The sequence below is a fragment of the Canis lupus genome, chromosome 2 (assembly GCF_011100685.1).
Source record: "Canis lupus familiaris isolate Mischka breed German Shepherd chromosome 2, alternate assembly UU_Cfam_GSD_1.0, whole genome shotgun sequence".
NCBI lineage: Eukaryota > Metazoa > Chordata > Mammalia > Carnivora > Canidae > Canis > Canis lupus.
Window position 1 is genome coordinate 27,684,297 of NC_049223.1, and position 16,090 is coordinate 27,700,386.

General features: G+C 51.7%; 1 protein-coding gene across 4 annotated transcripts in view; it reads left to right on the plus strand.

Annotated features, from left to right (window-relative positions):
- Positions 1 to 2,331: 2,331 nt before the first annotated feature.
- Positions 2,332 to 16,090, plus strand: part of SFMBT2 (Scm like with four mbt domains 2) — a 216,150-nt gene continuing 202,391 nt past the window's right edge. The window contains exon 1 of one of the 4 annotated variants that reach the window (XM_038530176.1): positions 2,332 to 2,499. The gene's annotated coding sequence lies outside the window, so the exon portion shown is untranslated. Of the gene's footprint in view, positions 2,500 to 2,930; positions 2,974 to 6,475; positions 6,705 to 16,090 lie in introns of those variants that run through there. The other 3 variants (XM_038530172.1, XM_038530175.1, XM_038530174.1) reach the window with 3 other exon arrangements.

The window sequence follows — 16,090 nt, forward strand, 5'->3', positions numbered from 1 at the left end:
CAAAAAATGAAACTCCCGCACTCCTCTCGTCACAAGGGCAAAGTTAGAGGTCTGAGTACCAAAAACATAGAGACTCCACTACTCGGGAGGAACTAACTGTCAGGTGATGCATATCCAGGCCATCGAGTTAGGGATTAGGTGTTCTTTTGCATTTGCTTTTTGTTTTTGATGAACTAACGTTCTGAGCATGATAATGACTTAAAACTGGTAAACAAGCCTGGAGACGCAATGGCTGGCTGCAGCTCACGTCGCCAGGGCTCGGCTGGGGGAGAGGGAACACGCATTCTTTGGGTAAACAGGGGCGGTCCGGAAGTCCTGCGTGGGGAGCGCTCCTCTGCCCCCCGGATTCCGCGAGGCAGCGGGGTCTGGGATGCTCACCCCCTGGGTGTGCCCCACCCCGGGGGGACCCCAGCAGCCGGAGTGCGCGCAGCACCGGTGGCAGCCAAGCGGCATTCAGTGCCCTTCTGCTGCGGCGCGCTCTGGGTTTGGGCAGAGCTGGTGAGCCCGTGCAGGAGAAGGGCGCACGGGTCGCGTCTGCAGCCATGCAGGTCCTCTTGGCACGGGCTGGTCCCCCGCCTCCTTCGCTCCTTCCCTCCCGTCCAGACTGTGTTGAAGGAGCGAGGTGACCTGCGTGAATGACAGCCACCCAGACACCCAGGGCTAGAGCCCAGGAGCCTGTCTGGAGTCCACATTCTGGATTCCTCCTGGCCCTCGGAGCGTCCATCTCACTCAGTGTGGAGCGGTTTCGGGGCACGGAGGGAGGCAGTTCGGGGGAGCGCGCGAAAGGGTTAATGTGTAGGGACTGGGTGAGGTTAGTCTGAGGAGTCTCCGGCTTCAGCGAGCTGCAGGTTAAGGAGCTGGGGGTTCCAGCGTGGTGTCCCCCAGAGGAGGGGACCCTAAAGCTGGAGACGATGCAAACTGGGGCTGGAGTGTGAACTGTGTGAGCCCTCTGAAATTCCTGGGTCTCAGGTGGCACCGCAGAGAGGTGAAACAGTGCGGAGGGAGCCGTTCCCTACCTCTCCAAGCGCTCTCCAAGGTGTAAGGAAATCCCGTCTCCCCATCCTGGACGTGCGCAGGGTCTCACTGGGGCCAGCGCCCGCCGGGCATCCCCGAGCCCCATGCACCCTTCCTTGGAGGGACACTCGCTACCTCGTGGCCAGGCGAGAGCCCTTTCTCGCACGTCCCTCCTGCAGATCTTCTGGGCGAGCTCAGTCCCCGCCATCGGGGAGGGGACCCACCAGGTCAGGACCCCGGCGCTCCCGCGCGCAGTCAGACTCTGACCCCCGGACTCCATCCCCAGGTCGTCGCGGTGTCCCTGGCTCTTCCGAGGGAGCAGGGGCTCTCCTTGGGGGCAGGGGCTCACCAGCCAGAGAGCCCCCGGGGCCCGGAGGGCTCACTTGGGGCGCCAGGCCCCCGGGAAGGTGGGTGGAGTTGCCAGAGCGCGGGAGGCCCGGGGCGCACGGTCCTCCTAACCCCCTGAACCGGAGCAGGGGTGCGGCGACAGGGGTTCGTAGGCAAGGGATGCACGCGCAATTGGGAGACTCGGGGGTGGGGTGGGGAATTTTACAGCCTCTGGCAATAGAACAAAACCCCTGACCAAACGTGTCCGTATCTCTAGTTTCCTGGGAAATAAACTGCTGCCCCTGACAGCGTCTCCCCAGTACAGCGAGGCCCACCGATGTCAGTTCTCCCGTTTTTCTCACCAGGGCGTCGCCAGCTTTTCCGAACTGGGGACGTTTCGTTCAGTGTCCGCCTAGCCACAGCGCCTTAGGCCTGGGGTAGGTCCTCTGGGGGCCTCCCCCCAGGCCCCGGGCAGAGTGCCGGGGGGGGGCACGCACGGGGGGAGCAGAGGGAGGTAACCCTGCCCGGCCTCCCGCGGCGCTGCCTCCCTTTCGCTGCAACAGTCTCCGAAGGCCACGTTTTTTTTTTTTTTTTTGTTTTTTGTTTTTTGTTTTTTTTTTTTCTCGGGCAGGATTCTTTTCCCGCCCTACAATAGCCAGCGAGGGCCAGGTGCCCTCTCCGGGCGCCCAGGCCCTGGCACGACCCCCGGGAGACGCCGTGGCGACCCTCGTTCCCTGCGCCCTGCCCGGGGGGTGGGGGGGAGCAGCTCGCAGCTGCAAGCTCGCCCGAGCAGCCCCAACTTCATTTCCTCCCCCTAGGGGCACGTTTCCTCGAAAAACCTCTCTCTGGCCCCTTCCAGCCTTTCCCTGCGGGACCAGGAAAAGTCTGAATCTCCGTAGAAAAGATTCCATTTTAAGTGCCCAGGGCGGGGGTGGGGAGGAGAGAGCGCAGTGGGCGGGGCGGAGGCGGCGGAGAGGCTGCACTTTCTCTCCGCTCCCAACCAGCCTGCGGCGGATAAAGCGCAAGTTTGTGCACTGGGTGCTCGGAGGCGTCGCAAACCCGGGGAACAAAGTGTCCAGGGAGATGCGGAGTTGGCCCAGATTCCCCTTGCAGACGGGCTTGCGGAAACGCCTGTGATGGGAACTTTGTGCAGATCGTGTATGGAGGGAGCCGAGGGAAAGGAGGAGGGGGCAGTGGGAGCGTGAAATGTGCCTGTGTGTGTGTGTGTGTGTGTGTGTGTGTGTGTTGCGGAGGGGGGGGCGTGCGCCCGGGCGCGGGGGCGGCACCGCGGGGCGCAGCCGGGACTCGCGAGCGTCCCGCAGCCCCATTGCTTTGAGCCGTTCCGCGAGCGCTGGAAAAGGTCGTTGAAGGAGTTCGCTGCACACACACAAAATAATAATCTTAAAAAAGAGTGCCGGGCATGCGCACAGAGAGGATGCCATATTGGAATGAGGCTGTAGTGGGAGTCGGAGGACCGGAGCGGGCGCGCAGGGGAGGCGGCGGGCGGGCAGCGAGCGAGGCGCAGCGAGCCGGGGCGAGGCCGAGCGAGCGAGGCCGGCGGGGCCCCCCCACCCCACCCCGGCGGCGCCCCGCGGCCCGGGCCCACCCCGAGGGGAGCCCCAACTTCACCAGGTAGGACGCCGCGCCGGCCGCTGTCCCCGCGCCCAGCCCGCCCGGCGAGCAGACCTCCGGCCCGCAGGTTGAGTGCCCCGGGCTGCTGCTTTTTTTTTTTTTTTTTCCAGCTTCGAGGGGGTGAAAAAGGAGGGGGGAAGCTGCAGCCTGCCCGGGCGTGGGAGGCTTGAGGAGGGGGAGAAGCCAAAGACAAGCGCGGAGGGGAGAGAGCAGCGGCGCGCTGGAGCACAGCCCCAAACTCCGCTCTGCGCTCCGGCTTGTCATTTTTTCTTTTTTCTTTTTTTTTTGCTTGCTTCTCCCGTTCCCCTCCCGACAGCCTCGTCCCCCGGCTGGGACCAGCCCGGCCTTGCGGGAGGCCGTCTGTAGTTGCAAAGTGTCCTCCTTCCCCGGGTGCGAGCGGTCCCCTCCCGCCGCCCACCTTCCTCATTCGTGCGCTCGGGTTAGAGACGCAGCCGCCCTGGCCACCCCGCGCTCCGCGGTCTCTTCCTACCCGGGGTCTCTTTCTTTCCTTTCCTTTTCCTTCCTTCCTTCCTTCCTTCCTTCCTTCCTTCCTTCCTTCCTTCCTTCCTTCCTTCCTTCTCCTCCTCCTCCTCCTCCTTTCTTCTTCTTCTTCTTCTTCTTCTTCTTCTTCTTCTTCTTCTTCTTCTTCTTCATCTTTTTGGGGTGTCTGTGTGTGTGTTGGGGGCGGGGAGGGGCACACCGGCGGGGTGAGCCCTGGAGACCAGCCATCGAGGGTGTTAAACATCGTTTACACATTCGGAGTCGCCCTCTTGGAAACATTTGCCTGTGCAGCTGAAATGAAATTGTCAGTAGTAGTTTCGGAGCGTGCTCCGGCATGGATGATCTTTTTGTTCTTTTTTTTTTTTTTTTTTTTTGCTTTTGCTTTAAAGTAATATCCTGTCACTTGGGGCTTTCCTGTTGTCTACTCTCATATGACCTCCTTTCAAAATTGCTCATCTGATCTAGCTTGGGAGTTTATTTTTTTAAATGTGTATGTGGGTAAAAATCCGCCAAAAAAAAAAAAAAAAAAGAAAAGAGAAAGAAAAGAAAGAAAGAAAACAACTGTAGGAACTGGTTAGATATATTTATTGATTTTGGCCCGGGGCGGCGGGAGAGGCCAACCCGGGACCGCGGGGGCGGTGGGGGGGGGGAATCCCTGGGGGGGGGGGGAGGGAAGTGGTGGCTTCGCGGTGGCCGGACGCACGTCCAGAGCCCGATCCGTACTTGGGTTTTCTTGGAAGCGCTTGCAACTGCGGGGAAGGAGTATTTAGAAACCAGTTTCAATATGGCGGGCTAAGGTGGCTTCTAAAAACTGAAAATAAAGGTTTTGAGGTGGGAAAAAACCCCGCCGGAGTTGCCATGCCTTCCTTTCGACTCTCTTTGGCTGCTCCAGGAGCTGTTTTAGCGAATTAAGTGGGAAAAAAGAGACAGAATGAGCTGCCCTAGTTTTTTCCGTGTTTGGAGTCTGCGTGTCCAGTGCATTGCTAGGGGGGCAAGGGGGTGCCGCGGGTCCACACCAGGGCATGCAAACCCCACTGTTGGCTGCATGTGCCTTTTGGATCAGCGTGCAAGGCGGTGTGCGCGGTTGAGGGTGCGGTGGGGGGTGCCCAAGAGGTACGCCCCGAATGTCTGTGTGTGTGTGTGCGTCTTGGAACCAGACCCTGCCATGATTTGACGTGACAAACTGCTGACACGTAGTGTAAAATACATGAGGGGCAGAGGCAATGATTTATTCCGGCTTTCTTTGAGAGGAGCTCGCTCTGCGGGCTGGATTCCGTGCGGGTGAAGCCCGGGGTAGGCGGAGTGAGGAAGGAGGTCCTTCTTAAAAGGACTAACTGTCCAGGGTTTTGGGTGCAGTCGGGCTGCAGACGGGGTTTTGTGTGTGCGGCGTTGGGGAGGGGGGGCGTGGGGAGGATGCAAGCGGCCGCGCAGAGAGGTGTGGGCGCGCCGACCTCGGCTGCAAAGTGTGCCAGGGTCGAAGCGAGGAGTTGCTTTTGGAGTTGAGCTCCGGGGAAGGTGGGGGATGGGAGGAGTGTTCTCGGAAGAAAGTGTCCCTTGCGCAGGTCCAGCTGGAGAAGGCTGGGTCTGAGCGGGGCGTCCTCTGGCCGAGGCGGGCACGCGGGGGCGCGCGGTGGCATTGGGGTGCGAGTGGTGCCCGGCATCTGGGGCCGGGAGGGTCTGCGGCTGCAGTTTGGGGGCAAAGTCGGAGCCTGTAAGGGGAGTCCGAGGGGAAGCAAGCAAAACCCGAGCTCTCTAAGCTAGGAACGGGGATCTCCAACAGGGGTCGCCAGTGGCCAGGACGCAGCCGCCGAGCAGAGGTCGCGCGGGAGGGACCCAGGGGACAGGGGCTGTGCGGCGCCCGTGCGCGGTCCCCCGGCCCTGGAGAGGGCAGGTCCTGGGCACCTCCTCTGGGCCCGCCAACGTGACGGTGCCTTGGCCAGGTGCGCCGAGACGTGGTTAAGTCCTCGGGGCGAAAAAGACAGTGTTGGCTAGGGCTCTAGTTAGCGCAGTAACAGGGGGCTCGGAGGGGCGAGCCAGAGGGTCGGCTCGTCGTCCGCCCTTAGACGCGCGCCGCGCTGTCGGAGAGGCCTGCCCGCCGCAGGGCCCCTCGGGTGGGGGCGCAGGGGACGCGACCCTGGGATCCGAGACCCCGCGGCCGATTCCCCCTCCCACCTGGGCGGCGGGGCTGAGGGATGCGCGACCCTCCTGCCGGGACGCGGGGGGCCCCCCTAGGCTGGGCGCGCGGCGCGTCCCCGACCCTCGCTGCGCGCGCGCGGCCGGCGCGTCCTCCCCGGGGGCCCGCTCTCCCGTGGGCTTCGCCCCAGTGGAAACCAGCCTAAAATGGCTCTGTGCTCGTAAACTGCAGTTTCAGCCGGGAACCCCTCCCCTCGTCCTCCTGACGTCGCCGCTGACAAGCGCACAATTCACTCCCAACGCCCCGAAACCCGCGGTTTTGCACCGAGCTGTGCGGTGGACGCGAATATACAACCGATTACAAAGAACATTCCTCAGGAGCCTCGCGGGGCCCGAGTTTGTGGGAAGGAGCGGGAGGAGGGAGGGACCGAGACGCGGCGGGAGCCCGGCCGACCACCGCCCCGGAACCGGGGCCCGGGCTGGGGCCCTTTCCGCGTAAAGACGGCGAGGGAGGTGCCCGGGGGACGCGGACCGTGGCCGTGCGCAGCGCCGCGGTCGCCACTGCCGGGGGGCGGGGGCGGGGGCGGGGGGGGCGCTCGGCTCGGCGGGGTCGGGGCCCGGGAGCGCGGACGCCGCGCCGGCAAGCCCTGGAGAAGACCGTCCCCAAACTTCTGGAGACCCGCTTGCAGTTTCGCTTTCGGAATTTTCGGGATCTTCGGGTTTCCAGAGTTGGGTGGCATTCCGGGAATTGCAGGGCGCCAGGCGCGGGCCGTGCGGATGCTCGGGGCGGACTCCTCACCACCCCCCGCGCCCCCTCGCTTGCGCCCCCGGACCCCGCGCGCGCGCGCTCCAGGGTTTGGGGCTCCCAGCCCCGCGCGCGCAGCGAGAGCCCCGGCCGCGGAGAGCGCCCGCCCCGGCGGATCCCAGCCCACTGGTGGGAGTCCGCGTTCGACCAGGGCAGACCCTTCCCCGAATCCGGATCCATCGCCGCTGCCCTCCAGTTTTCCCTCACCCCTCCACCCCCCACACCGAGGCCGAGCGACCTGGGGGACCGATTGGCGTGTCTACACCAAGCCCGTGGATCCAGGTTTCACCAGGTCGGAGAAAACGCGACAACAGGCTTACATTTTGGCACCGCGTTCTGGGGGAGGCCAGGTTGGGGGTGGGGAGGGAGGTGGAGCGGGTGCAGAGGCGGAGGGGAGAGGCCTTGGTGTCCAGAAGGAATTGTTGCCCAGGCTCTCCCTTGCAGATAGGAGATCTGCTACTTTCTCCCTAGTAAGCATTAAATTGGCACACACGCTGCTTCCTCCCTTCCATAAATAAATATTGCCTCAGATCCTTATCTTAGCTTGGCGCTGGGACCAAGCTGCCTGCCTTGGAGGGGGTGAGGGGCACACCCGTGCACACACCAGGAACCCTCCACCCCCTGACCCAAGCTTTTGCTCTGCAGAGGACCCATTCCCCTGACGGTGTAAACCACTGCCCGGTGGCAGGGTGATTGATCCAGCAGCCCCCACCCTAGAGAAGAGTGCACCCAGCCATCCTGTTTGCTGTAACTGTTGTTGAAGAAGTGCCAGCTGAGACTTGGAGGGCTGAGAAGTGTTTCCTATCTCTCATCTCTCATTTCCCATTAGGATTCCAGCGCCTTGAACCTCAAACAGGTCATTCCGCTGGGACCTCAATATCACTAATGATGGGAGTCATTGATTCATGTTTTCTTGCAGAAATCGTGGACAATTTTTTTTAAAACCTTGCTAGGTATGAATACCTAGGTTCATGATTCTTGCTTAAAAACAAAGCAACCAACCAGAATAAGTTCCTGAAGAAAGAGGAGAGCCTTGGTGATCTCAGGATTGGCCTCTCTATTCATACCCTTTTTATCATAAAACCTTCCTTTGTTGTCCTGGGAGTATTGAATGTTTATCACATCTCAACTCTAGCTGAGGTGGCACATGCCAGTGCCCACAAAGGACTTGCCACCTCTGAGAGGTGCTGAGTGGTGGAAACATTGCTCTGAGCGGTAAGAAGGTTCTGTTTAATTGGTATAGGGCACTTTTGGGGTTGAAGAAGTCCATGCAATGGACATGCACACTCTGCAGGGCCTATACTTAGACCTAAAAGTTTTTATTGGAATATCAAAGCAAAAGAGTTCTCTTCCTCCTTGTCGTCCTTTTTCTTCTTAATTTGTACGGAAATGGTCCACTCTAGCATTTTGAATCACCTCTAGTTCTAGTGTTCTAGGTTGGGACATTTCTCTTTCAGTGTTTCACTATTGGGAACTTTTAGAGTCCATCCAACAGTATAGTGGTCATAAAGAAGAGTTTGTAAAAGGTTCTTGTACCAAAATGAAATTAGGATATGTAATTCAAGGCATATTTTGTGTTTTCTCCCCCCCCCCATTGTTCTTATGTCTGCATTGTCCCAGTACTAATTTATTGTCCCTATGGAAACAAAATGTGGAAAAAAAATAGGGAAATTATACTAGTTGTAACAAATCAACCTGTGCAATTATGGTGACCTGGCATCTGACCACCTGATTTGGTAAGGAAGATTCCTGGCAGAGGAGAGGACAGAACCAGAAGGCCTCTGGGTTCTACTTCAGAGATATTTCTATCCAGCTGTGTGACCTTGGACCACTTAGGGCATTTCCCTGAGCCTCAGCTTCCTTATCTGCAAAATGAGTGCATCAAACTTGAGTCTTAGAGAGCTTTTGTTTGGAGGAAAGAAATCAGTAATTCAACACATCTTTGTAGGCATGCTCAAGTGATGCCTCTTTCAGACCGGTGCCTGCAAAGTATAGTGAAAGCACTACAGGCCTTGGTGACCATGGCTCAAGGAGAGGTTTATGAAAGCAGTTGGTGGGTTGTAGCTCACTGTGCGGGGTCAAGTGCTGTCTTTGCTGAGGAAAGAAAGTCCACAAGAGGGCATGTCTCATTCATGCCCTGGGCAAGGTGAGATGAAGAGATGGAGGTACACACAAATGTAGCCTTCGAATGTAATCTTTTAATTTTCTTTTTTAAAGATTTATCTCTTTATTTTATTTTTTAAAAGATTTTATTGAGAGACACATGAGAGAGAGAGAATGAGAGAGGCAGAGGCACAGGCAGAGTGAGAAGCAGGCTCCATGCAGGGAGCCTGATGTGGGACTCGATCCTTGGTCTCCAGGATCAGGCTCTGGGCTGAAGGCTGCGCTAAACTGCTGAGCCACCCAGGCTGCCCTATTTATTTTAGAGAGAGAGAGAGAGAGAGAGAGAGAGAGCATGAGTGGGAGGGGCAGAGGGAACATGAGAGAGAATCTCAACTAGACTCCTCACTGAGTGGGACTTGATCCCAGGACCCTGAGATCATGACTTGAACCAAAACTGAGACTTGGATGCACAACTGACAGAGCCACCCAGGGGCCCCAGCCTTCATATAGCATTGATAACAGCATGGGCTAGACTAAGGTCATTGGGGTTTTGAATACATGTCATAAAGAAGAACCTGATTGGAGTAATTCCTAGGACTAGAAGGTACCATTCCACACAGTCCTCTGTACCCCACCATTGCAGACTGCATGAGTGCTTGGACCTCATTTGCTAGTATTTACAGTGTGGGTGGGTGACTGTGGCCCCCTGGGAGCCTAGTGAATGAAAGAACTAGATCTGATGCTGCATTTTCCATTCCTTTCTTTAAGTTGGGCCACTAGGCAGTGCACTTGACTCTTGAACAACACAGGGGTTAGGGGAAACTAGTCCCCCAACCCCCAGTCCAAAATCCCTGTGTCACTTGGCTCCCCAAAAGTTCAACTACTAATAGTCTACTGTTGACCAGAAGCCTTACTGATAACGTGAACAGTTGATTAATACATATTTTATATTTGTTTTATGTGTTGTATTTTTATAATGAACTAGATAAAAGAAAATTATTATTAAGAAAACCCTAAGAAGAGAAAATATATTGACAGTAGTGTATTTAGAAAAAAAAAATCCTGTGTGTTGGCGGACTTAGAGGTCAAACTTGTATTCAGGAGTCAGCTGTACTTCCTCTCTTTGTAAGACTAGAAATGGCCTGGACAACTCATAAGAAAAATGATTTTGTTGGCTAAAACAAGTGCTGGCTGTGTTGAAGTCAGTGCAAATGAGATAGGACTGTATCTTATAAATAAGGGAAGGTATTTAATTTAGCGCTTACAGTACCATAAGGGATGTTATACGATTCCTATAAAGTTACTGAACAAAATTCTGAAGCATGGGTTTTACACGGTCATTTAAGTGGTGCTGTGATGAAAAGATGCCATCTTCACACTCCCCAGGGGTTAGCCCTTAGTGAATTTTAAAAATGATTATGTTTCACCATATATTGATAGTTAGGGTCCCCTGTGTTCTCAGAAGATGACATTCACTAATCAAAAAGTTTTATTTTGGGGACACCTGGGTGGCTCAGTGGTTGAGCATCTGCCTTTGGCTCAGGTCATGATCCCGGGGTTCTGGGATTGAGTCCTGTATTGGGCACCCCGCAGGGAGCCTGCTTCTCCCTCTGCCTATGTCTCTGCCTCTCTCTCTGGGTCTCTCATGAATAAATAAGTAAAATCTTAAAAAACAAACAAACAAACAAAAAGAACCCAAAAAGTTTTACTTTTTTTGTCACTTGACTTTCCATTCTTGTGATGAGATAGATGTCTTTGACACTGATTTAACAAAGAATCCATTGTGCTTTTCTGTTTTTTTCTTTCTGATTTTCTTTTTTTAACTTTTTTTTTTTGAGAATTAACTTCTCTTTTTTTTTCTTAATTTTTTTTTTTATTTATTTATGATAGTCACAGAGAGAGAGAGAGAGAGGCAGAGACACAGGCAGAGGGAGGAGCAGGCTCCATGCGCCGGGAGCCCGACGTGGGATTCGATCCCGGGTCTCCAGGATCACGCCCTGGGCCAAGGGAAGGCGCCAAACCGCTGCGCCACCCAGGGATCCCTCTTTCTGATTTTCTTAAAAACAGAAATGACACATCATTTGCGGTAGATACAGCGCTTGTGAGAGCATATGGTGAGATCTGTAGAGTAAGGCTAATAGAAGACCGCTTTGGAGCTGGTGGGACAGGGGAATATGGATCAGATTTTTATACTGTGTTTTTTTTTTCACCCTGAAGTTTTATTGGCTGAGACAAAATAATATTTTATTATTACTATTTTTTAATGTTTTAAAGTAATCTCTACACCCAACCTGGGGATCAGACTCATGATCCCAAGACTAAAGGTCACTCTACCGACTGAGTCAGCCAGGCACCCCGAAAAAAATCATCTTCTAAAAAATTATTAAGATGTACTCTATCTACTTTCTCCTAAATTTAGCATTTTTTTCCCCATTTCAGTTAAAACTGAGGTATTAACTGCATCCCTTAAGGTATAATACAAGAGTCTGAAATTCCAAGTGCAAGTTCCCATCAAGTCTCATTTTAAATATAATTTAAATAGGTTCTCTTTTAAAAACTGGACATTTGGATCTGTAGGTCCAGGGATTAATGATGAAAGGATTGTGGAATTAGTAAGATTTGGAGTTAGCGGTTTACCGCAGATAATGTTAAAAATTGTATTTTTGCTTATGGCTTTGTATTTATATATCATCTGTTTTATGGGACTATCACCTCAGTTTACAGATGAGCCTGAGTAACTTGCCAGCAAGTTAGAGTAAGAAAGAAAGTGAGGATTTGAATCCGAGTCTTACATTGTCTTGAAACTGTACTTATTATATATTGTATACTGATTATTTACTCCGTGTGAGACACTGAGCCTAACACTTTAAATGTGTTAGCTTATTTAATCTTCACAGGTGAGTGCTATTATCTTTATTGATGAGATTGAGTCTTTGGAGAAAGGTTATTACAGCATCATATAAATAGTTTTTTTTTTTCTTGTACTTGATTTGAAATGCAGGAAGACTAGAGCATTTTCTGTTTGCAGTTATTTCCGATGGTCAGAGGAGAGCAAAGCCTTTAGATGGAGCAAAACCTCTGTTTTTAAATGTAGAAGTGAAAATAGTCAGTGTCCTGGGTTGGGGTAGAATGTTGCTTCCTGTCCTGTGAATTGGCCATCATATGTATTTTTTAAGATTTTATTTATTTATTTATTTATGAGAGACACAGAGAGAGAGAGAGAGAGAGGCAGAGACATAGGCAGAGGGAGAAGCAGGCTCCCTGAGGGGGGCCTGATGTGTGACTCGATCCCAGGACCCCGTGATCATGACCTGAGCTGAGCCAAAGGCAGATACTCAACCACTGATCCACCCAGACATCCTGGCCTTTACAGTTTTGAAAAGTGTCACATTTCTGAAATTTCAGCTTAATTAAAAGATAATTGGTTTTCATACACATCAGATTCCTTTCTTCTTTCTTCTCTGAAAAATCTTCCCACACTAAGGTACGTGAGAGTAAATTGAAAAATTCTCAAGTAGTGTGAGAAGTGGAGAGTGGAACTCTGGAGAACCCTGCGACAGTTGGGGAGGAGAGCTAGAATGTTCCCCCCTAAGTCGTGTTGGCCACCGATGAGCATCTTCTTCCAGATTGAATTTGAGATTTTGGTCTTTATCACATTATTTTTCTCTCCTGTAGAAAACCAAAGTTAGAACTTGAGAGTGGCTCCATGTGTGTGAGGCCCGGGTTGAGCACCGTCTTTCTTGTGCCCAGTCTGGTCTTATCAGGGGCTGGTGCATCCCACATGTGCTGGGGGTGACCTCAGGCTCGAAGCTGCCTGTCAAAGCTTCTTTACACTATACAAGCACAGATTAATTTCACTTCCCTTAAAGCTCGGGGGAAAAATGTCAAGTTTGGTCAAATCAAAGTAGCAGGATTTTTATGGAATTTGAGTCTTGGTGTTATTTTATTAAGTGCACTAAAGGTAGATAACCTACAGTCTAGGTTAGTGTGAACCAGTCCTGGGGATTCAGAACCCCTGGTCTGGCTCTGAGGGTTTGTGTGTGTGTGTGTGTGTGTGTGTGTGTGTGTTACGTGTGACCTTGGCTAAGTCTTCTTTCCTTTAATCCTCCCTCTGCTTCTAGTTTTTGATTTTTCCTACAGCGAATGGAAGACAGAATTCTTGCTAGGCACAAATATATTTTACAAACCAAGCTTTATAAAGGTAAAAGCCAGGTTTACAGATTTGTGACAAAAACGCTCTTTCGTTAGAGGAAAAAACATCTCTCCTGAATCTTTCGTAAGGGACATACTTCACTGTTGCAAAGGATGCTTTTGCTCTTTAGCCGTTTTACTTCCTACCTCTATGTTGGAAAGGGTGTTTCCTTCTGGGTGATTTAAAAAACAAAAAACAAAACACTATTTGGTAGTAGTCCTCTTGAATATACAATCGTAGTCATCTTATCTATGTGCTTGGGACAAATACTCACTGGGCATGCGAGAGAAGAGGGGATGGATCTATCATTTGATAGAAATGATGCCCTGGACACCTGGGGGGGCTCAGGGGTTGAGCGTCTGCCTTCGGCTCAGGGCGTGACCCGGGGTCTTGGGATCGAGTCCTGCATCGGGCTCCCCTCCTTCTCCCTCTGCCTGTGTCTCTGCCTCTCTCTGTGTCTCTCATGAATAAATAACTTAAAAAAGAAATGATGCTGAGTGGTACATGGCGTAGGTCAAGCATCTTTAATGAAAAAGGTCAGGGATCCCTAAGAGAATGTTCCAAACGGGCTTCCAGTTGATACTCCTGTTGAAAGAGATGCATTGCTTCTCCAGCACTATGGAGAGCTTGCAGAAATTCTGTTCCACACAATGCGTGGAGCTACGGACAGAGAAAGTCAAGGGGGATGGGAGGCAAAGCAACCTGCCAGCATTTCAGTGGGATCGTTATCATGTTTGCATTTATTCCCACTCAGAAGACACTGGCTTTGCCTTTTGAAGGGGGGAGAAGTGGGAGAGAGGAGCCTTAGAATGGAGGTTCCTGGGGAGGAAGATGAGGAATGTTCGGAGGTTGTTGACCTGCACAGTGTGAGCAGGACAGAAGCCATTAACGTGACAGGAAGTCCAGAGGGCAAACATGTACTCTTCCGGGAAGCCTTCTTGGCTTAGGCATTAATATCCTTGTTGATACTGACTAAGTGAGCTAGACTTCTTCCTCTTTAATCATACTTACTCTTTCGTGGTTATGATGTTTTATTTGTAAACGGACGAACAGCACATGTGAAGTCACTACTCCAGCCCTGGCTGTGTGTTGAAGGCTGGAGGTTGGATCCCTTTTTTTGCTCATTTTTGCTCAGCATGGTTTGCCACGATGGATACTGACAGGACAGCCTGATTCTGGCCGCTGAACATGTCTTCATTCTACATGTTTTGTCTTTGTTTGTATTACTTGCAGATCTCAGCCTTCACTTCCCATGTGGCCTCGTTACGCGGAGGCTTTTAAAGTCTGAGTGTGTAAAAGAATGTGTGTTTGAGAGGCTTACTTCTCAACTTTTTGGATTTTTTTGTGTGTGTTTTGGGGTGTTTTGGGGGGGTGGGGTTGGGGTGGGAGTGATTTTTTTCAGGTGGTTATTTGGTGGCAGGTGAGATTCTTTAGGAGTCAGTGTTTTATTCAGGCATTTCCAAGGACAGGGCTTTCCTAGCTGAGTGGGACTCTGGGAGGAGGCCGTAGCCAGGCCCATAATTTTGCAAGAAGCATTAACATCAGTGTCCTAATCAAACAGAATGCTGCGGGTAATGTTTGGTATTGAAGCTGACAGTTTCTGAGATCCTCCAAGGCCTCAATGTCCTGGTGCATGTAACCCCTGCCAAATGTGCTCCCCTGAAGTCAGGTAAGGAGAGGTGACATCGCCTAGTCTGTTCTCTAGCAGGGAAAATTAGCTAGCTCTGGAATCCAACCCAGCAGTCATGGTTCTACACGTGGAGGAGGCAGGATGGCTCCACATGGAGTAGCAGAGGGCCCTGGGAGCCTCCTCTTGGCCCTTGTCATTCACTGTCTTTAAAACTTTAACATAAATATGCTTTATGCTTCCTAGCTAGCTGCAAAATGCAGGACACCTTTCATCCCTCTCCAGCTACAAATGTCAGTGCCTTAATGTAGTTTATCAGATTAAGCCTTGGAGTACCCTGCTGGGCATTTAGGTCCTGGCCCACCTGTTGTTATGAAAGGTTTTGGGGATCCAGCTCAGACTATGGATGATACTATTTCCCTTTCTGAGTCTCTTATTCCATTGGAGGGGATGCTGTATTACTCTTTCCTTCCATATATGCTTAGTTTTAACAAGGAAGGTCGGTGAAAACTGAGATTCCCTGAAATGTGTGCCTTGGGAGGCTAGGCTTTTTAGGAGTAGTCTCTGTGCTTTGCAGAGGAGAACAGTGTAGTTCCTGTGTTTTGCAGAGAACAGTGTAGCGGTTAGAAGGCCAAGAGTACATTCTGGTCCTGTGATAGTTACATTGCAGTGTAAAGCCCAGATCTGCTACTCCTGCAGGGTTCATCACACTCCCCATGTTCTGTACTAACCAGGGTAAATCAGAGTGTTGTTACTGACTTTGCATAACGATATGCAGTTGGACTCTGCTGAAGTAAACTTCCTTCATGCATTTAAATGATATGATTTATAAAATTTGATTTATGCCCAATTTTATGGTTATTTGTATGGCTTTAAGTAAACACCTGAAATGCTCTTTAGTTGGTTTATGAATCCCCACGGAGTTTGCAAAGCTCTCCAGGATGGCTTCTAGGAGATGCCGCTTTAGACATTTTGAAGTGTGTGGTGTCTCTCAAGCATCCTTGCTGTGCATCTGTGATGCTTGAAGTGATCGATACATAAAACCCCCTCAGAAAATTAGGCACTGATTATTAGACATTATCTATGCACCTCTAGCTTACAGAGGATCCCTTGTAAGAATCCTTTGCTTTTTGAGTTCTCGTGATCGACCATATGTACTGTACTAGTTCACTGACTTACACACAGAGGTGTATCATGTGACAGACAGAAGCTCCTGTAAGGTATGGGGATGCTTTAGCTTTGTTAGAGACTTGGATGGATGTTCTCATTCATTCCAGTCTTTGTAGGTGACAGGGAAACACCTGGCTTTGTTTAAGATGTCCATACCGAGCGGGACAAAGTCTGTGCTAAATTTAAAACTCATGCTTTATTACGGTAAGGCCCCCTCCAGGCTCTTCTGTGTCAAGTATCTAATATCAGTTCTATGCTCATGTAAGGATGGTATATATATATATTTTTTTACCTTTATGGCTTGGAAGCAAATTTCTGGTGCAAGAAACCATTTATCCCCACTTTGACACAAAGACCAATTGCATAGTAGATTCTGTTGGGTATTTCAAGCCCCATCCTTCTTTAGAGCAAGTAAGTAGTTAACGGTACCCAAGTAATTTGTAGGTAAATAGTCAGTGCGTACGTGAACTTCTGAGATGGTGCACAGCTTGTGTGCCCTTTGCCTGTTGGTAGCTAGGGAGGCTGCAGTTTTTCTCATGTTGCACCTGCCTTTTGGGAAGCGCCGATTTCGTTCACCTTCCACTCT